This window comes from Schistocerca gregaria, chromosome 4 (assembly GCF_023897955.1).
Source record: "Schistocerca gregaria isolate iqSchGreg1 chromosome 4, iqSchGreg1.2, whole genome shotgun sequence".
Taxonomy (NCBI): Eukaryota; Metazoa; Arthropoda; class Insecta; order Orthoptera; family Acrididae; genus Schistocerca; species Schistocerca gregaria.
Window position 1 is genome coordinate 736,422,788 of NC_064923.1, and position 22,469 is coordinate 736,445,256.

Consider the following 22,469-nt stretch of genomic DNA (forward strand, 5'->3'; position numbering starts at 1 on the left):
GTCGTGATCATTCGTGAGTTGTGTATAGGATGTTCGACCTTTCCCGGAAAGTGCTCTCTCGAAATTTCAATAGTAAACCTGTCCGTCACGCACAACGCCTCTCTTGCAGCGTCTGCCAGTGGACCTTGTTGAGCATCTCGGCAACGCTTTCGCGTCGACTAAATGATCCCGTGACGAAAGACACCACTTCTCGTTGGATCTTCTCCATCCCATCTGTCAGTCCTACATGGTAAGGATGCTAGATTGATGAATCGTTCAGACAAACGCCTTGTAAGTCACTTCCATTCGTGGATGAGTGACATGCACATTTCCTTAAGATTTCTCCTGTGAATCTCAGTCTGATGCCTCCTTTTCCTTCTGTTCGTTTTACGCGGTCACTCGACTCAACATTGCTATGGATAGTTACGCCTAGATATTTTACGGCAAATAGATGTTACGGCAGATATTGCTTCCATCAATTTTACCATTAAATGTTTCATATGGCTCTAAGCACTATGGGACTAACATCTGAGGTCATCAGTCCCCTAGACTTAGAACTACGTAAAGCTAACCAAACTAAGGACATCACACACATCCATGCCCGAGGCAGGATTCGAACCTGCGACCTTAGCAGCCGCGTGGTTCTGGACTGAAGCGCCTAGAACCGCTCGAGGCCTGCGGCCGTCTTTCCCATTAATAGTGTAGTTTGGAAGGTAGGAGACGAGATACTGGCAGGAAGAAGTAGAGCTGTGAGGACGGTGCGTGTGTCGTGCTTGGGTAGCTCAGATGGTAGAGGCCCGCGAAAGGCAAAGGTCACGAGTTCGAGTATCGGTCCGGCACACAGTTTTAATCTGCCAGAAAGTTTCATATCAGCGCACACTCCGATAAAGAGTCAAAATCTCGTTCTAGAAACATGCCCCAGGCTGTGGCTGAGTCAAGTCTCCGCAATATCCTTTCTTTCAGGAGTGCTAGTTCTGCAAGGTTCGCAGGAGAGCTTTTGTAAAGTTTGGAAGGTAGGAGACGAGATACTGGGAGAAATAGAGCTGTGAGGAGGGTGCGTGTGTTGTGCTTGGGTAGCTCAGTTGGTAGAGCACTTGCCAGCGATAGGCAAAGGTCCTGAGTTCGAGTCTCGGTCCGGCACACAGTTTTAATTTGCCAGGAAATTTCATATCAGCGCACACTCCGATGCAGAGTCAAAATCTCGTTCTGGAATAGTGTAGTTGTACAGTAGTGGATTTCTTTTCTTATGTGCGCGCAATATGTTACGAATATGTTTATTTATTATTAACTGTCAGAGTCTGTACATTCATCAACCATCTATAGGTCCTTCTGCAACTCAATATTGGCTTCTGGTGTTACTGGCGTTACAACCGCATCATCTGCGAACAGTCTCACAGAGCTTCCAACACATTGTGCTATATGATTTATATACATTGCAAACAGTAACGGCCCTATAGCACTTCCTTGGGGTACTCTGGAAATTACCTTTACATCTGTCGATTTTGATCCGTTAAGAGCGACATTTTGAGTTCTGTCTGTAAGAAAGTATTGAGTTCAGTCGGAAATCTCGATCGACAGTCGATGAGCTCTTGCTTTTTTTTCCAATAAACGTCAGGGCGGGGCGGTGTCCAAATGCCGGCGTGAAATCTAGGAACAGGGCAATACTAGAGCGCCGTTGTCTACAGCGGTATGGATCTCTTGGAGGAACAGAGCGATCCGGATTTCGCAAGATGTCTGTCTGCGGCTCGATGTTTATTTCTACCGTTTTCGGCTAGCATTTGTATGGCGGCAGCAGTCATTGTTTTCCCATCACTGGATCCGTTACAACAACGATCATATTCGTAAAGACTGTTTTGTACACCATAATTAGAGGTCTGCGCAGATGCTGATTTTTACAGTAACACATAGGTACTTCCAGGATTAAAGCTGTGACTGATGCGAATTTCCGCGTTCATATCCCCTGACATCAGCAATAGTAGAACAAATTAGTTGTTAAAAGTTAATGTACAGCGTCAGTATTATAAATATCGTCTGTTTGCTTTAAACGGAGTCGATAATAAGTTATTATTTATTGAAGTCGCTATTACCACCCAGTTAAGCCGAGACAATTCCTTCTCAGTCCATTGTGAAGCGGAACCATTTTGTTGTTCCGTAGCGGTGTTAGATGTGGGGCAAGCAAGTCAACGTGTCTGACCTACCTGCATGTCCTCAACGGCGACCGCAACCCCTTGAAGCGTGCACGTCTCGGTTTCCATTTGCGGCTTCTATTGTTCCGTCTAGGAGACAACTGACAGTTCCTTAATCACTGAAGCCAGCCACAACGGTGAAGTGCCTCTTACATTTTCAACGTTTTCCCACAGTAACCATTCTATTTATACCGTGAGGTTCCAGGACAGCAACAGGACATTGTCGACTCCTTATTGCGCTGTGTGTTACTTCTTACGTCACTTTCGCTTATACCGCATCAGCGTATAATAAATATTTACGAATCACTTAACACACACAGTCGTCTCTGATTTTGTACGTGATCACTGCGTTAGTGATGTTGTATACCTGGACGATTTGATTTCTCGACAAACACCAGCTATGCTGTGCACTGCCAGATGAAGCTTTGTGGTGAAATACGACGAACCAAAAACAGTACTGTACCTCCACGTGTTGAACGTGTCATTTTAAGTACGTGACTGATATTAGTTACATTTGTTGCTGAAACGCTTGGAATGGGAGCAGTCGCACAGAGCGAGGTGGTGCCGTAGTGCAGTGCCGGACGTGTATTCTGGAGGACAACGGTCCGAATCCCCGTCCGACCGCCGAGATTCAGGTTTTCCGTGATTCCCGTTAATCGCAAATGCTGGTATGGTTCCTCTGAAAGGAAACAGCCTCTCTCCCATCTCTCGCCAATCACAGCTAGACCTACGTCTATACTGACGCCGATGTCGATGGGACGCTAAACTCTTTTTCTAATTAATTTTTAAAGGCGTTTATGTTTGACTGCAGTAGCTATTTAGCTTTCTCTCCAACTCATTTCGACATTTAGGAACACTGCGCCGCAGGAAATATACCAATGTATCCTTTCACCGTTTCATCAAAATATCTGAGCCGTGGTTCTACTCAATTCATTAAAAAAAATTAAAATCTCACTACAGTTATTTAAAGAAAATGAGAAGCTCGGGATCACTGGTGATGTACAAGCTTGTGATTGTTTTATAATCCTAATTTGACTCAAAACAGACTTTATTATATAAATTTCAATTCGGACATTTGCCCTCTTACTGATGCAATATACAAATTTTCACTTTAACTGAACTACATAAATACGCATAAGAATCATATTTTACATCCGCAACCAAAAACATAGATAGTAGGTGGGGTGTCACATCGAGACACCACACTTGCTAGGTGGTAGCCTTTAAATCGGTCGCGGTCCGTTAGTATACGTCGGACCCGCGTGTCGCCACTATCAGTGATTGCAGACCGAGCGCCGCCACACGGCAGGTCTAGTCCAGAGACTCCCTAGCACTCGCCCCAGTTTTACAGCCGACTTTGCTAGCGATGGTTCACTGACTACATACGCTCTCATTTGCAGAGACGACAGTTTAGCATAGCCTTCAGCTACGTCATTTGCTACGACCTAGCAACGCACCATATTCGGTTACTATTCTGAACAGATAATATTGTGAATCATGTACCGTCAAGAGCGACGTTCATCATTAATGGATTAATTCTCATTCCTTGTCATGTTCCAGACCTCACGTCAGTATAGTTTTTCCCTCCTCACGCCAGCCTGCGTGAGCTAAAACGCGTGCATTTCGGCCTCCAGTAGTAACACGGTGTTGGCTTCTGCCAACCCAACAGTAGGGACGGTGAATAATCAATCACAAACAATCGTTCTTGTCTAACCATATCTCAAAAGGCTAGTAACACTATACACAAAGTGAACTGCCCACATAAGAGTCCACAGTGAAACATGCTTATACTAAAAATGCAAAGTGGGCCAACCAACTGTTGATGCTGCAATGCTGACCGTACGTTCGGATATCGCCTCGATGTTGCAGGAGCAGTGAGCGGGGCAAACCTTGAAATTCTGCCATTAGAGGAAAAAAATAAAATATATAAACTTTGAAACCTGATAAACGACTCACAACAAACCACAATGCTATGTCTGCAATAGTTTCCAAGTTATAACGGGACTTAATGAACATGCCACATGCCTTCCACCAATCTGCTTGTTGTAAGTCATTGGTAATTTAAGGAAAATATTCGAAAACGTCACATCATTCATCACGGTAATGCCAGCTTTCAAGCAGCTCATTATGTGATGGAGAAAACTATCGGATTGATGTCTCATTGCTCAAGTTCGCCCCATTTGTCGCCTGAAGGCGTCTTATTGTTCTCTCAGATGAAACATAAAGTGCGTGCACAGTGATTATCATTCCTACAAGTAGCATCTGAATCCTTCCAAGAACATATTTTGAGTGAACATCAGACAGGTAAATATTTTCAGAACAAATGGTTCAAATGGCTCTGAGCACTATGGGACTTAACTTCTGAGGACATCAGGAAAAATAGCAATTTGCACATTCATTAAAGATACACAAATAATTGACATAAGTGTTGAATAAGAGTGGCTGGTAATAAACCTGTAACATAACTTACAAAAACGCTAATATTAACAAAGTGGTTTCATTTAACTTTGGAGAACAGCGTTAAGGCCCTCAGCAGTATTTGGAAGCAATAACGCTACGGCCGGCAGCCAATAGGAGCGTTGAATCCCCCCGCATTGTGCACGCGCTCACTAGCAGGCTATATATAGTCCGAACGGCCTCACAGTGCGCGATCCTGACAAGAATCCATAACCGGACCGACGCCAGGAAACGAGCAGACTTAACAAATGGCCTGCAGCACAAATAGATTGCAATGAAAACAAAGTCAAATCACAGCCACACTGGAATATATAATAAGCATGCCCCCAAATTCTTATGGAGCAATACTCTATAACAGCACCTGTCGCCCAGTATATTAGGAGGAAACTTAGAGATCACTTGCAGTTGCCTTAAGGCACTTTCAGCATTAAATAAACGTACAAATTCCTGCCGTGGCAAATAATTAAACCATTACGTCTACGGCTGCCGGGCGCGTACACAACGGCAACCAGTCCCGAAGCGGCCAATATGTCCTAAAACAAGTTAAAACTTGCATGTAAACCACTTAAAACACACACTCCACAAATGATGAGAAACATATCAGGAACATCAGCCTCCTTAAAATAGCCACTGTGGAACCAAGTTCAGAACCATCTCTGGCAGCTACCCATGGCACAATGAATTTCAACTATCTTCTTAGTTAAACACAGATTACCTTGGAGCTTGTGAAGTACGGGCTGGAAAGCTGTTCAGCGTGAGACGACGAACCCACTGTAATTTTGCACGTCAAGGCATCCAATGATCGGCACCGTACATCCGACGCGACAAAAGACAAGGGCTGAGAGCACGGCGAGGCCCATTCACCACGGTTAGGGACGCCGGCTTGTTTTCAACACAAATTGGCTCGATGAACGCCGACCAGAGACACACAGTCACACGTTCACCCGGAAAACCCGCCGGAGGGAGCAGTCAAAGATAGCGAGACAGCCGAATATCGATATCAGCGATGCAAGTAGAACACCCTAACGCCAGGCGCCACGGCTCAATGTTGTTGTTGTGGTCTTCAGTCCTGAGACTGGTTTGATGCAGCTCTCCATACTACTCTATACTGTGCAAGATTCTTCATCTCCCAGTACCTACTGCAACCTACATCCTTCTGAATCTGCTTAGTGTAGTCATCTGTTGGTCTCCCTCAACGATTTTTACCCTCCACGCTACCCTCCAATACGAAATTGGTGATCCCTTGATGCCTCAGAACATGTCCTACCAACCGGTCCCTTCTTTTTGTCAAGTTGTACCACAAACACCTCTTCTCCCCAATCCTATTCAATACTTCCTCATTAGTTATGTGATCTACCCATCTAATCTTCAGCATTCTTCTGTAGCACCACATTTCGAAAGTTTCTATTCTCTTCTTGTCCAAACTATTTATCGTCTATGATTCACTTCCATACATGGCTACACTCCATACAAATACTTTCAGAAATGACTTCCTGATACTTAAATCTATACTCAATGTTAACAAATTGCTCTTCTTCAGAAACGCTTTCCTTGCCATTGCCAGCCTACATTTTATATCCTCTCTACTTCGACCATCATCAGTTATTTTGCTCCCCAAATAGAAAAACGCCTTTACTACTTTGTCTCATTTCCTAATCTAATTCCCTCAGCATCACCCGACTTAATTCGACTACATTCCATTATCCTCGTTTTGCTTTTGTTGATGTTCATCTTATATCCTCCTTTCAAGACACTGTCCATTCCGTTCAACTGCCCTTCCAAGTCCTTTGCTACCTCTGACAGAATTACGATGTCATCGGCGAACCTCAAAGTTTTTATTTCTTCTCCATGGATTTCAATACCTACTCCGAATTTTTCTTTTGCTTCTTTGACTGCTTGCTCAACATACAGATTGAATAACATCGGGGAGAGATAAAAACGCTGTCTCACTCCCTTCCGAACCACTACTTCCCTTTCATGTCCCTCGACTCTTATAACTGCCATTTGGTTTCTGTACAAATTGTAAATAGTCTTTCGCTTCCTGTATTTTACTCCTGCCACCTTCAGAATTTGAAAGAGAGTATTCGAGTCAACATTCTCAAAAGCTTTCTCTAAGTCTACATATGCTAGAAACGTATGTTTGCCCTTCCTTAATCTAGCTTCTAAGATAAGTCGTAGGGTCAGTATTGCCTCACGTGTTCCAACATTTCTACGGAATTCGTACTGATCTTCCCCGAGGTCGGCTTTTACTAGTTTTTCCATTCGTCTGTAAAGAATTCATTATCCCTACGAAATTGTGAATTTACTGCCTCACGTTTCCTCGTTAACTATCGAAAAATTTTCTGTTTCATAGTTAGCCGCCAAAGTTCCGAAGTAGGGCTCTAGATAGGAATGCTACTTGGAGGACCGTCTGCCAAACTTCTCTCATCAGCTTGTTGAACTAATTGTCTCTCGGAGGTGAGTGAAGATATTTAGACTTTTTTTTCCAGAGTAGTGGAGGACACAGGTGGTCGGGTCCTTCGCTCTGGATCGATCGCGCCATATAAGGATGGAGGGTCGCTCGGCGCTGCCGTAGGTGGTCACCGGGGCGACGGCGGCTCCCATCCGCGTTCCTGGCTTCTTATTATTTCTAATTGCAGTGAGCGGCCGCGCCGATGGAATACGTGATGAACCACCAGCGCGCCTCCTTATTCCGTCTGTCCTTGGCGGAGAGCCTACCACTGGCCATAGCACACGTCCAGCGCTGCGGTGCTCGTCTCTGCCGGAGAACAGAACACGCAGGGGCATGTACCGCTCAGGGAGGAGTAACAAGTAACTTGTGTTTCTGTCCGAGGGTCACCTTCTTTAAGATTCTACGAAAACATCCTGAGGAAACTAATTTTTGGTACCAATCGTTTCTTATTATTCTTTGTACATATTCTCTTCCAACATTTATACAGAGTGTTTCATAATTCGTGTTACACACCTCTACAGGTTGAAGAGTGGACTTAATAGATCAGAAATATCATCCAACGTTGTTACTAAGAGTCAAAGCTATAGGCACCAGCGCCTGTCAGTGTACACTACTGCCCATTAAAATTGCTACACCACGAAGATGACGAACTACAGACGCGAAATTTAACCGACAGGAAGAAGATGCTGTGACATGCAAATGATTAGCTTTTCAGAGCATTCACACAAGGTTGGCGCCGGAGGCGACACCTACAACGTGCTGACATGAGGAAAGTTTCCAACTGATTTCTCATACACAAACAGCAGTTGACCGGCGTTGCCTGGTGAAACGTTGATGTGATGCCTCGTGTAAGGAGGAGAAATGCATATCATCACATTTCCGACTTTGGTAAAGGTCGGATTGTAGCCTATCCCGATTGCGGTTTATCGTATCGCGACATTGCTTCTCGCGTTGGTCGAGATCCAATGACTGTTAGCAGAATATGGAATCGGTGCGTTCAGGAGGGTAATACGGAACGCCGTGCTGGATCCCAACGGCCTCGTATCAGTAGAAGTCGAGATGACAGGCATCGTATCAGTATGGCTGTAACGGATCGTGCAGCCACGTCTCGATCCCCGAGTTAACAGATGGGAACGTTTGCAAGACAACAAACATCTGCACGAACAGTTCGACGACGTTTGCAGCGTTTTCAGCACCCAATTCTACATACCATGGCTGCGGTTACCCTTGACGCTGCACCACAGACAGGAGAGTGATGGTGTACTCTACGACGAACCTAGGTGCACGAGTGGCAAAACGTCATTTTTTCGGATGAATCCAGGTTCTGTTTACAGCATCATGATGGTCGCGCTCTTGTTTGGCGATATCGCGTTGAACGCTCATTGGAAGCGAGTATTCGTCATCGCCATACTGGCGTATCACCCGGCGTGGTGGTATGGAGTGCCATCGGTTACACGTCTCGGTCACCTCTTGTTCGCATTGACGGTAGTTTGAAAAGTGGACGTTACATTTCAGATATGTTACGACCCGTGGTTCTACCCTTCATTTGATCCGTGCGAAACCCTACATTTCAGCAGCATAATGCACGACCGCATGTTGCAGGTCCTGTACGGGCCTTTCTGGATACAGAAAATGTTCGACTGCTGCCCTGGCCACCACATTCTCCAGATTTCTCACCAATTGAAAACGTCTGGTCAATGCTGGCCGAGCAACGGGCTCGTCACAATACGCGGGTCACTACTCTTGATGAACTGTGGTATCGTGTTGAAGCTGCATGGACAGCTGTACCTGTACACGCCATCCGAGCTCTGTTTGATCCAATGCCCAGGCGTATCAAGGCCGTTGGTACGGCCAGAGGTGGTTGTTTTGGGTACTGATTTCTCAGGATCTGTGCACCCAAATTGCGTGGAAATGTAATCACATGTGCTTTGTAGTATAATCTATTTGTCCAATGGATACCCGTTTATCATCTGCATTTCTTGTGGGTGTAGCAGTTTTAATGGCCAGTAGTGTAGGTACACACACAGTGATTCCGTGATGATGTCGCAAACTTTCTACAATGATGGAGAGGGATATATGTATCAGTTTGAAATAAGGAGCGCTGTAACGGAAACAAACGTGTCGAAAGTTATAAGTGAAAACCATTCTGCTACCTCTGTCAATGGAATACATGTAGCGGTAGTGTTGTTAAGTGCTCATGGCTGCTCAGGTATGCATTTTAGAGCCCTTGTTTACCAGACATTTTTTCTTCCCTTGGTCCATACTACTCCCTCTAAAAGTTGTTTACCCTGTAATCTTAGCAACAACAGTGCAAGTACATGTAATTCACGGCCAGAAGTATCAGAACGGTTTTCGCTTCTAACTTTCGAATCGTTTGTTACCGGTACGGGAATCCTTACACCAAACTGACAAATTTATCCTTCTCCATCATCGTAGAAAGTTTGCATTATCGTCACGGAATCACTGTGTGCATATGCACATTTACAGGCGCCGGAGTCTATAACTTTGACTCTCTGTAGCGTTGTTGGATGACGTTTTCTGGACATGGGTTCCTATGTAAATCTTGATCTACTATATCCCCTCTACAGCCTATGGAAGTGTGTAACATGAATTGTGAAACACCCTCTACAGCGTGCTGTCGAACCTGTTCTGAAAACCGCGCTGCTGCTACTGTCGCAGGTTCGAGTCCTGCCTCGAGCATGGATGTGTGTGATGTCCTTAGGTTAGTTAGGTTTGAGTGGTTCTAAGTTCTAGGGTACTGATGCCCTCAGAAGTTAAGTCCCATAGTGCTCAGAGCCATTTGAACCATTTGTTCTGAAAACATTTACCTGCCTGATGTTCACTCAAAATATGGTTTTGGAAGGATTCAGATGCTACTTGTAGGGATGATAATCACTGTGCACGCACTTTATGTTTCACCTGAGAGAACAATAAGACGCCTTCAGGCGACAAATGGGGCGAACTTGAGCAATGAGACATCAATCCGATAGTTTTCTCCATCACATAATGAGCTGCTTGAAAGCTGGCATTACCGTGATGAATGATGTGACGTTTTCGAATGTTTTCCTTAAATTACCAATGACTTACAACAAGTAGATTGATGGAAGGCATGTGGCATGTTCATTAAGTCCCGTTATAACTTGGAAACTATTACAGACATAGCATTGTGGTTTGTTGTGAGTCGTTTATCAGGTTTCAAAGTTTATATCTTTTATTTTTTTTCCTCTTATGGCAGAATTTCAAGGTTTGCCCCGCTCACTGCTCCTGCAACATCGAGGCGATATCCGAACGTACGGTCAGCATTGCAGCATCAACAGTTGGTGATTGCCTTACCGATTCGTGTTCGAAGGGTAGCCACGTCAGTGACTAGTGCTGTGTACATGTGATCCTCCACGTAAATTTACAAAGACAAGTGTAATGGTGTGAGAGCGTGGGGACTGTGCGGTGGGATCATCGCGACGCAACCAGCTCCCAGCTGTCAGTTAATTTGTCATTCATGTAAAACTTGATCTACTATCCAGAATGAGATTTTCACTCTGCAGCGGAGTGTGCGCTGATATGAAACTCTCTGGCAGATTAAAACTGTGTGCCCGACCGAGACTCGAACTCGGGACCTTTGCCTTTCGCGGGCAAGTACTTTACCATCTGAGCTACCCAAGCTCGACTCACGCCCGGTTCTCACAGCTTTACTTCTGCAAGTATCTCGTCTCCTACCTTCCAAACTTTACAGAAGCTCTCTTGCGCAGCATTCTTCAACCCAACTGTGAACATTCCTTTCCGAAGTTGACTGACTACCAAAAGTTGAACGAAGCGATTCGAGTTGATGTTGTTGAGTTATGTCTTTACAACAATCGAAAAAAATCATCCACCGACGTTGTTGATAGCAAATTTCCTTTTTGTCATAAAACTGAACGCTACCTGCAAACAAAATGATCTACAAATTACACTCCTGGAAATTGAAATAAGAACACCGTGAATTCATTGTCCCAGGAAGGGGAAACTTTATTGACACATTCCTGGGGTCAGATACATCACATGATCACACTTACAGAACCACAGGCACATAGACACAGGCAACAGAGCATGCACAATGTCGGCACTAGTACAGTGTATATCCACCTTTCGCAGCTATGCAGGCTGCTATTCTCCCACGGAGACGATCGTAGAGATGCTGGATGTAGTCCTGTGGAACGGCTTGCCATGCCATTTCCACCTGGCGCCTCAGTTGGACCAGCGTTCGTGCTGGACTTGCAGACCGCGTGAGACGACGCTTCATCCAATCCCAAACATGCTCAATGGGGGACAGATCCGGAGATCTTGCTGGCCAGGGTAGTTGACTTACACCTTCTAGAGCACGTTGGGTGGCACGGGATACATGCGGACGTGCATTGTCCTGTTGTAACAGCAAGTTCCCTTGCCGGTCTAGGAATGGTAGAACGATGGGTTCGATGACGGTTTGGATGCACTGTGCACTATTCAGTGTCCCCTCGACGATCACCAGAGGTGTGTGTCCCCACACCATGATGCCGGGTGTTGGCCCTGTGTGCCTCGGTCGTATGCAGTCCTGATTGTGGCGCTCACCTGCACGGCGCCAAACACGCATACGACCATCATTGGCACCAAGGCAGAAGCGACTCTCATCGCTGAAGACGACACGTCTCCATTCGTCCCTCCATTCACGCCTGTCGCGACACCACTGGAGGCGGGCTGCACGATGTTGGGGCGTGAGCGGAAGACGGCCTAACGGTGTGCGGGACCGTAGCCCAGCTTCATGGAGACGGTTGCGAATGGTCCTCGCCGATACCCCAGGAGCAACAGTGTCCCTAATTTGCTGGGAAGTGGCGGTGCGGTCCCCTACGGCACTGCGTAGGATCCTACGGTCTTGGCGTGCATCCGTGCGTCGCTGCGGTCCGGTCCCAGGTCGACGGGCACGTGCACCTTCCGCCGACCACTGGCGACAACATCGATGTACTGTGGAGACCTCACGCCCCACGTGTTAAGCAATTCGGCGGTACGTCCACCCGGCCTCCCGCATGCCCACTATACGCCCTCGCTCAAAGTCCGTCAACTGCACATACGGTTCACGTCCACGCTGTCGCGGCATGCTACCAGTGTTAAAGACTGCGATGGAGCTCCGTATGCCACGGCAAACTGGCTGACACTGACGGCGGCGGTGCACAAATGCTGCGCAGCTAGCGCCATTCGACGGCCAACATCGCGGTTCCTGGTGTGTCCGCTGTGCCGTGCGTGTGATCATTGCTTGTACAGCCCTCTCGCAATGTCCGGAGCAAGTATGGTGGGTCTGACACACCGGTGTCAATGTGTTCTTTTTTCCATTTCCAGGAGTGTATTTAGATATAATTGCTTCAACTTTAAATGACAATTTAAAATGGAAAGCAGTGCCACGTGGTGGTGTTTTGTGAAGCACATTTCTTATGTAATACAGTGCCACAAAATAAGAAAGGTTTGAAATTGGCTTAGCAGTAAGTACGTCGCTGCATTATGTGTGGAATCAAAACAGACTGACGTTGCTTTGTGAAGGCATTCATCGCCTGCCGGTGCTTTCAGTGGAACGAAAGATCGCTGGAACGGAGGTCTGTGAATCACAACTGTAGTGTGATGACCACCCATTAAGGAGACAGCTATATCCCGCTTCTGGTAACAGTACAACTACAAATCCTACAGTGACTGTCAAAATGTAACAAGCGATTTCATGACAAAACCCTTACAAGACCTTATCTCCGTGTTAGAACATGAATGGAGCACTTTAAAACTGCAGTCTTTTATAATGAAATGAAGATGACAAAGGTTTAAGTGGTCGAAGTGAAGTCTCTTCCAGTTAACCTAATTCCTGCCCGAGAAATGTTTTAACAAGGCAACTTTCAGTTGACATATATATTCCAGTTTGAATTTGTTTTGTTGTAACTATCTTTAAGCGCCATGAACAGCTTCAATATATGTACTTCACAGTAGCAGCTGTTTAAATGTTTTGCCTGTTTTATAAGCTTCAAACCTTCAGGTACTATATTTAGCTATTATATAAGACTGTGGTGTCGTAGGTCCGAAAAACAACACGGAAGCGAGTGTTTGCTCCTCTGAATTTGCTTCCCTTTAATCTCTCAATAGCGTCCCAGTTGCCAGTCTGTTTAAGTATTTTAATGGACTTCACGCTTGACAAAGTAAAGGTTCTCTTTTTGGAAAAATTCCACCATGTGGACTGGGGTCGCAGGAAGTTAAATGATTAACAATTACACGTTCATTTCTTCACATGCAAACAACACGAAAACAGTTGTCAGTGTTGTCTAGCTGAATGAGTGGGCCGAAACGGGTCAACTTTCTTTATAGAGTGAAAGGAATTATCGGTCAAGAGGGCAGCTGAAGAAATAAATGAGACACGAGCTTACCACTCACGTGAAACCGTAATACCAGGTCAGACGCGAGTGAAATATTTATCGCAGCCTGGGATGGAGGCATTTTAGTTATAAATTGGCAACCACACTCCGAGGAAAATTGCTGGAGGATTTGGAACAAACCACCGGTTCAGTTTGCCGCTTGGAGGGAGACGGAACTCATTCCACCGTAAAAGAAGTCGTACGAGGAAGCGACAACTGTATCACCTCTGGAATTCATGCTGTGTTTCCAACTCAGCAGTGGGTGAGAGTCGTTCCTTGTACGTATTTAGTGGGCAGTTCGACGAGGAACTTGGCGTGGAAGTGTTAGTGGCCAACAATTTGTGACCAGTGGAGAGGGTAGCGAAATCCGTTCCCATGTCTCTCTTCCGCCAGCACGCGGAGACAACTCTCTCGAGACCCAGTCCAATCCTGCGGGAGCGCAGTGGGTGATGAGAAGGGACAGAAAAACTTAATGAAGAAAGCGGTGCGGCGCGGCGAGACGAACTTTTAGCGGAGAAATGGGTTCTTCTCCAATGCGGAATCGAGCGTCGGACCCAGATTACGGTACTGGAGGTTAAAAGAGTAGTTTCACCGCGGGCACAGCGTGAAATTTGTTTCCCTTGATGTGGCAGTATATTCTCACTCGTAGTTGCACACTGTAGCCGGGTCACGGAGCAGTCCATTCCGTTACTAAACGAAAGGTCCCTTCGGCGTTACTGGGCAAGCTTCGAAAATTATTACATCTGTAACAAATCGGAGGACACAGTAGCGCACTTCTGTACTGAAGGCACGAATCCTTCGTGTGAGGCAGTGCAACGAAAGTGACGACGTGTTCGTGATATCTCCGTTCTGAGACTGGTCGTGATGGTATAATAATAAGAAACTGTCAGTCAGTAGTTTTGTCCAGTCTCCACTTATAACACATAACATTTGCCGAATGTTTAATTCATATAATTAAGACTGACACCTCTTTATTTAAATGTGTGGCTCTGTACTTAAATTGCAGAATGATGAGAAGATGAAGCTTCTGTGTTATCTGATTCTGAAACAGCTGAGTAAAATTGAACGTACTAAGCCTACTTTCTCTTTATTTTTTCTTATCATGTCAACACTGACCCACAATATTGTGGCGCAGCGCAGTCTGACTTCTCAAAAAAGTTACAACCTGACTTCAAATAATTAAGTCAAAAGAATGGCCCTGACTGAAAAGAAATCTTAACAATAACCTATACATTTCATTAAGCACTTAACTCACGAAAATCTTCATTACGCGAACTACTGCAATACAGCGAGCGTCAATAGCACCAGCTAAATAAAAGATTCTAACTACTAATAGCCATGTGGTTATCAAAGAAAAGATTTTGTTGCAAACCAAATAATGTATTTTTTTTACCTTAATAATGTGACATCCAGTACAAATTTTCAATCGTTAGGCTACGCTAACACTTCAGACATCTACCCTCCATCAATGCTAACTTCTCACATTTAATATCCATCACTGCTGGCTGTTCACCTCCAACGGCCCAACAGTACTTCCATCACTGCTGCGACTAACTTACAAGTGCCCAACACTACTGGCGATTAACTTCCAACAAGTCCAACCAGCCACAGAGTCTCCTACAAAGAAAGCGCAGTCAGAGATCCAATGCAAAGCGCTACACAGCTCTGCCAACACAGAGGCAGCCCGCTAACAAGACAACTAAAGCAAGTGGTTGTTTGGGTCATTTTTGATTTCACTCATCATTATCAAATACACTTCTACAATTCGGGTACGTTGTACCGTGTAATACGAAAATCCCCAACGACTATTTTTATGCGTATACCGAGTTGGAACTATATATAGGAAGTATTAATTTTTCTGGTCTGTGTGTGGGGGGAGGGGGGGGGGGGGCATAACGTAACTCTTACTCAGTATCAAAAAGAAAAAAAAACGAACATCTAGCACAGATTTCGTGCTACATGAAGTTTCTTCTGAAAGTACTTTTCTGTAATGCAGTCTTGTACGGGAATGAAATTTAGACGAGAAGCAGTATAGACAAGGATATTTCGAAACGTGGTACTACAGGAGAATGATGACTGGATGCCTAGATCGGATAACTAACGAACAGGTATTGAATAGAATCGGGGAGAAAACAATATGTTGGCCATGTTGGCTGAAAGGAGGGATCATTTGATTAAACATGCCCTGAAACAGCAAGAAGTAGTCCGTTTGGTAATGAAAGAAAGCGTGGGTGATACAAATTGTAGAGGGAGGCCAAGGCTTGAACACAGTAAATAGGTTCAAATTTGACGTAGGCTGCAGTAGCTACAGATATGAAAAGACGCGCAGAGGATATAATAGCGTGGAAGCCGGCATCTAACCAGCTTTCGGACCGCCGAGGAAACTTATTTGCATCTCCTTTGACGTTTCCGCTGCAATTGATATCTTTTCAGTGACTTATCTTTATCACCACTGACCTTTGCGGTGGCAAATAGAGGATTCTGCAGAACGTACTTGTGCGCTATCTCTTAGAGAACTTAATCTTTTTGGTGCTACAGTCTACCACACACTGTGATTTGGCGCCGAAACGAGGACCATTTTGCTCTAGCTTGCAAGACAGAGATGTGAGCTAGGCTCGGATTGAATTAAAGATTTTTAAGAATGGATGACGTATTGTCACGAGAGATAACCCTATCGTGTGTGATCAGCACGGATGGCTCGAAAATATCACTGACGTGGCCTTTATCGATCTATCTTCATCTTATGACACTGTACAACATCAAATCATCCAAAGTAAGATTAACGACCGTACCATGGACATCAGGCTTACGCAAATCGTTGCCACCCTGTTGCAGAATCGACGTTTCTTTGTAGAATTTCAAGGCTGGCGGAGCAGATGGAGAATACAAAAGAATGGGCTCCCACAAGGCAGTGTCTTTGCACCAGTGCTGTTTAATACACTCCTGGAAATGGGAAAAAAGAAAACATTGACACCGGTGTGTCAGACCCACCATACTTGCTCCGGACACTGCGAGAAGGCTGTACAAGCAATGATCACACGCACGGCACAGCGGACACACCAGGAACCGCGGTGTTCGCCGTCGAATGGCGCTAGCTGCGGAGCATTTGTGCACCGCCGCCGTCAGTGTCAGCCAGTTTGCCGTGGCATACGGAGCTCCATCGCAGTCTTTAACACTGGTAGCATGCCGCGACAGCGTGGACGTGAACCGTATGTGCAGTTGGCGGACTTTGAGCGAGGGCGTATAGTGGGCATGCGGGAGGCCGGGTGGACGTACGGCCGAATTGCTCAATACGTGGGGCGTGAGGTCTCCACAGTACATCGATGTTGTCGCCAGTGGTCGGCGGAAGGTGCACGTGCCCGTCGACCTGGGACCGGACCGCAGCGACGCACGGATGCACGTCAAGACCGTAGGATCCTACGCAGTGCCGTAGGGGACCGCACCGCCACTTCCCTGCAAATTAGGGACACTGTTGCTCCTGGGGTATCGGCGAGGACCATTCGCAACCGTCTCCATGAAGCTGGGCTACGGTCCCGCACACCGTTAGGCCGTCTTCCGCTCACGCCCCAACATCGTGCAGCCCGCCTCCAGTGGTGTCGCGACAGGCGTGAATGGAGGGACGAATGGAGACGTGTCGTCTTCAGCGATGAGAGTCGCTTCTGCCTTGGTGCCAATGATGGTCGTATGCGTGTTTGGCGCCGTGCAGGTGAGCGCCACAATCAGGACTGCATACGACCGAGGCACACAGGGCCAACACCCGGCATCATGGTGTGGGGAGCGATCTCCTACACTGGCCGTACACCTCTGGTGATCGTCGAGGGGACACTGAATAGTGCACGGTACATCCAAACCGTCATCGAACCCATCGTTCTACCATTCCTAGACCGGCAAGGGAACTTGCTGTTACAACAGGACAATGCACGTCCGCATGTATCCCGTGCCACCCAACGTGCTCTAGAAGGTGTAAGTCAACTACCCTGGCCAGCAAGATCTCCGGATCTGTCCCCCATTGAGCATGTTTGGGACTGGATGAAGCGTCGTCTCACGCGGTCTGCACGTCCAGCACGAACGCTGGTCCAACTGAGACGCCAGGTGGAAATGGCATGGCAAGCCGTTCCACAGGACTACATCCAGCATCTCTACGATCGTATCCATGGGAGAATAGCAGCCTGCATTGATGCGAAAGGTGGATATACACTGTACTAGTGCCGACATTGTGCATGCTCTGTTGCCTGTGTCTATGTGCCTGTGGTTCTGTCAGTGTGATCATGTGATGTATCTGACCCCAGGAATGTGTCAATAAAGTTTCCCCTTCCTGGGACAATGAATTCACGGTGTTTTTATTTCAATTTCCAGGAGTGTATGTACACCAATGACCAACCACTTCCTCTCCGCACAAGAAGCTTCCTATATGCAGACGACCTGGCATTGGCAACTCTAGGTGAGAATTTTGAGACAGTAGAAGAAAATCTCACTGCTGCTCTGAAGATTCTCTCAGAATATTGTGAGGAAAACCATCCCAAGCCAAACCCATCAAAAACTGAAACATGTGCTTTTCATCTGAAGAACAGAGAAGCTTCTCGACAGCTGCATGTGAACTGGAATGGAAAAGAGTTGGAACACTGCAGTGCCCAGGCTACCTTGGTGTTACCTTGGACCACTCCCTGACCTTCAAGGCACACTGCCCATCTTTAAAGCCAAGGTTTCATCGGAAACTTGCCTACTGCGCAAGGTGACTGGTCCAGGATGGGGTGCCCACCCCCAGACAGTGAGAACTACTGCTCTGACATCTGCTACTCCGCTGCCGAATATGCCGCTCCAGTGTGGTACAGTTCTGCACAGGCAAATAAAAGTGGACACCGCCTTGAATGAAACCTGCAGGCTGATCACAGTCTGTCTGAAGCCACGCCAATGCAGAAGCTGTATACACTTGCAGGTATATAGCCCCACCCGATATTAGACGCGAGATAGCTGCTAGCAACCCCAGGCAAAAGGTCTCCAATAACCCGGCCCACCCCCCTTGCACGAATATCAACCACCACCACCTCGACTGAAGTCCAGGAAGAACTTCGTGCAGTCTTCTGTTCCAACAGGCAGATACCAAAGTATAGCCAGGTTTGAACTGTAGACAAAAAGACATCCTGTCCATCAAGAGCGAGACGTCTCGCTGCGGTTTTTTTTTTTTTTTTTTTTTCAGTTACCTTCTGCACTGGAATGAGATTTTCACTCTGCAGCGGAGTGTGCGCTGATTTGAAACTTCCTGGCAGATTAAAACTGTGTGCCCGAGCGAGACTGGAACTCGGGACCTTTGCCTTTCGCGGGCAAGTGCTCTACCAACTGAGCTACCGAAGCACGACTCACGCCCGGTACTCACAGCTGTACTTCTGCCAGTATCCGTCTCCTACCTTCCAAACTTTACAGAAGCTCTTCTGCGAAACATGCAGAACTAGCACTCCTGAAAGAAAGGGTACTGTGGAGACATGGCTTAGCCACAGCCTGGGGAATGTTTCCAGAATGAGATTTTCACTCTGCAGCGGAGTGTGCGCTGATATGAAACTTCCTGGCAGATTGAAACTGTGTGCCCGACCGAGACTCGAACTCGGGACCTTTGCCTTTCGCGGGCAAGTGCTCTACCAACTGAGCTACCGAAGCACGACTCACGCCTGGTACTCACAGCTTTACTTCTGCCAGTATCCGTCTCCTACCTTCCAAACTTTACAGAAGCTCTTCTGCGAAACATGCAGAACTAGCACTCCTGAAAGAAAGGATACTGTGGAGACATGGCTTAGCCACAGCCTGGGGAATGTTTCCAGAATGAGATTTTCACTCTGCAGCGGAGTGTGCGCTGATATGAAACTTCCTGGCAGATTGAAACTGTGTGCCCGACCGAGACTCGAACTCGGGACCTTTGCCTTTCGCGGGCAAGTGCTCTACCAACTGAGCTACCGAAGCACGACTCACGCCCGGTACTCACAGCTTTACTTCTGCCAGTATCCGTCTCCTACCTTCCAAACTTTACAGAAGCTCTTCTGCGAAACATGCAGAACTAGCACTCCTGAAAGAAAGGATACTGTGGAGACATGGCTTAGCCAACCTGGGGGATGTTTCCAGAATGAGATTTTCACTCTGCAGCGGAGTGTGCGCTGATATGAAACTTCCTGGCATATTAAAACTGTGTGCCCGACCGAGACTCGAACTCGGGACCTTTGCTCTACCAACACTTGCCCGCGAAAGGCAAAGGTCCCGAGTTCGAGTCTCGGTCGGGCACACAGTTTTAATCTGCCAGGAAGTTTCACCTTCTGCACTATTTTGTAGAAGCTTTTTCTATGTATGATCCAAGTTTCATCGAGCTATGTTATTTGGCAGTGACACACCGTGCGAAAGTTACTTCCGGCCTTAAGTTTCGCGCATCAGTGTGTTTTAAAGATACGGTCTCTAGTACGCCAGCCATCCTGAGTGTTTTAGGCTAACGCTGGGCTAGTCCCTGATCTGCAACTCAGAAAATACAGAACACACAGAACAATGTTTACACGATTCACAGGTAGCTGGCTGCACAACGCCTCTTCCTGTCGGCCGTCGTGACCGGAAGAGCGTCCAGCCACACAGTTGAAGTAAAATAGACCCCCTAAATCATTAACAAACCACGGGCCCCGTACTACGGATGAATACTTGGAAAGAGAGAGGTATCGAAATATGACGTTCAGTCCTTGCTTGTTACAGAAGTATACTGGTGTCCAAAATTAAAACAATAATTTCCTCGTCCTGTCTCTAATTCGCGATACAATCGTACAAATTGTCAACAGATGTCCATAAGATCGTGTTCTGTACGGAAGATTGCATTTCTATCTACGGAAAACCACGGCAACGATGACTTCAGGGTACCTATCACACAGAATAGTGCCGCGCGGGATTAGCCGAGCGGTCTGTGGCGCTGCAGTCATGGATTGTGCGGCTGGTCCCGGCGGAGGTTCGAGTCCTCCCTCGGGCATGGGTGTGTGTGTTTGTCCTTAGGATAGTTCAGGTTAAGGAGTGTGTAAGCTTAGGGACTGATGACCTTAGCAGATAAGTTCCATAAGATTTCACACACATTTGAATTTGAACACAGAGTGGTTTTTGCCGGGTAGTGCCACATCCAAAATTGCAGTGCACACAGTCACAAACGGTGCAGTAAGGCACAGAGAAGACGCCCACCAGACTCTCTGCGGTGGAGGGCCATGGGAAGAACGGAAGCAGGACAGACGCAAACTGATGTGGACCAACGGCTTAATGTGAATCGTCCTGTTGTTTTTCGGATATGTTGACAGTTTATAGAGATCTAAACTGTGTCCCGAAGACCAGGAACGGGCGACCACGTGTAACACGAGAAAGAGGGAACCTTTATTTGGTTATTAGGGCACGACGGTACCGCCTTAGTACTGCAGGGCAACTGGCATCTGACCTCGCAACATTATTGTAGCGAGGAAATCTGTGTGCAGAAGGCTTCGGCAGAGTGCCCTTTATTGTCGGATTAATTGGTTGTTTTGAGGGAGGGGACCAAACAGCGAGGTCATCGGTACCGTCGGATTAGGGAAGGATGCCGAAGCAAGTCGGCCGTGCCCTTTCGAAGGAACCATCGCGGCATTTACCTGAAGCGATTTAGGGAAATCACGGATGGCCGGACGCGGGTGTGAACCGCCGTCCTCACGGCTGCGAGTACAGTGTGCTTACCATTACACCACGTCGCTCGGTTTATTGTCGGAGCCTTCTGTATGTGCACCTCTGACGCGTCTTCACGGAAGGGAACGTCTAGAGTGGAGCCATCAACACGCCAGCTGGACGGTCGAAGAGTGGGCCAATGTTCTTTTCACATATAGGTCCCGATTTGGGCTGGACAGTAATTCTCAAGGGCTTCGCATCTGGAGGTAATGTGGAGTACGATTTCGGGACCCAGCCATTGTGGAAAGAGTCCGATATCGAGCATGATCTGTAATCGTGTGGGCAGAGATGCTATTGACTGCCCGAGCACCTCTTCATGACATTGTATGGGTGAATGGGCAGGGTTTAACTGCTGTCAGCTATCGTACGGTTGTTGCGAATTGCTGTGGGCCCAGACTTGATGGACGATAATGCTCGACGTCATACAGAACGAGTGGTTGAAGTTTTGTTGGAAACGGAAAATAGTGCACTTATGGCGTGGCCTACTCGCTGTCCCTATTTGAATCCTGTGCCTGGGATGCACTATGGACACGGACTGCAACATTTCATCCAACACCCAGTCTCTAAGACTTGCGAGCAGATCTGCAGGAAGAATTATTGCCTCAACATGAGACTGATGACATCATTCAGAGCATGCCCCTACGTTTGTGAGGCCTGCGTTGCTGCCAGAGATGCTCACGCTCCGTACTGAGCGCATTAACCAGTTGTCAAAAGGTGTGTGTAAATCCGTAAAGTTAAAAAAAAGAGCATTTTTGCCTACCGTTATGCACGTTGCAGTTGTTTACGTTGTGTAGTCTTTATATTGTTTCTAATTTACTATCAACTGATTATACGGTTTTGTGGCAAAATAAACGCAACCTCGCAAAATTTCGGTTTGCTGCTTTAATTTTGGACACCAGTGTATATGTGTACGTCTACGCGTGTAAGTATCTGTGTGGCAGGAAGGGGGAAGATGGGGGATGAAGGAAGGAAGGTGATCAGCGGGAAGAAGGGCAACTGGATGTCCGAAAATCGTACTCCTTCACTTAAGGTCGGGACTGATTCGTGTCGGCAGTGTTCTGAACCCACGCGACACTCACTATGGAATGTGCACTGTGTGCCAAGTGCGAGTGATGTACCGGCCCTCCCTCCCATTCAGTGACTGAGTTCCGCCAGAGAGCGAGCTAACGAGCCGCGCACCGGACCGGTCGCTGTCGCAGGACGTGACTCAGTTTGGAATGGCTGGAGCAGTGACCGAGCGAGCGGCTGGTGCGTTGCTGGCGGGGCAGGCCGCCGCGCCAGCCAGCAGTTACACAAGAAGGCGCCGCA

The 22,469-nt window shown here is 47.0% G+C and overlaps 1 protein-coding gene and 2 non-coding genes across 3 annotated transcripts in view; 1 reads left to right on the forward strand and 2 right to left on the reverse strand.

Annotated features, from left to right (window-relative positions):
• LOC126267894 (puratrophin-1-like) overlaps positions 1 to 22,469 on the forward strand; it is a 1,105,633-nt gene that overhangs the window by 139,131 nt on the left and 944,033 nt on the right. The gene's annotated exons all lie outside the window — the stretch shown is intronic.
• On the reverse strand, positions 19,045 to 19,119 carry Trnas-cga (transfer RNA serine (anticodon CGA)). Its single transcript has one exon. It is a non-coding gene; the product is annotated as a tRNA-Ser (tRNA).
• Trnas-cga (transfer RNA serine (anticodon CGA)) lies at positions 19,345 to 19,419 on the reverse strand. Its single transcript has one exon. It is a non-coding gene; the product is annotated as a tRNA-Ser (tRNA).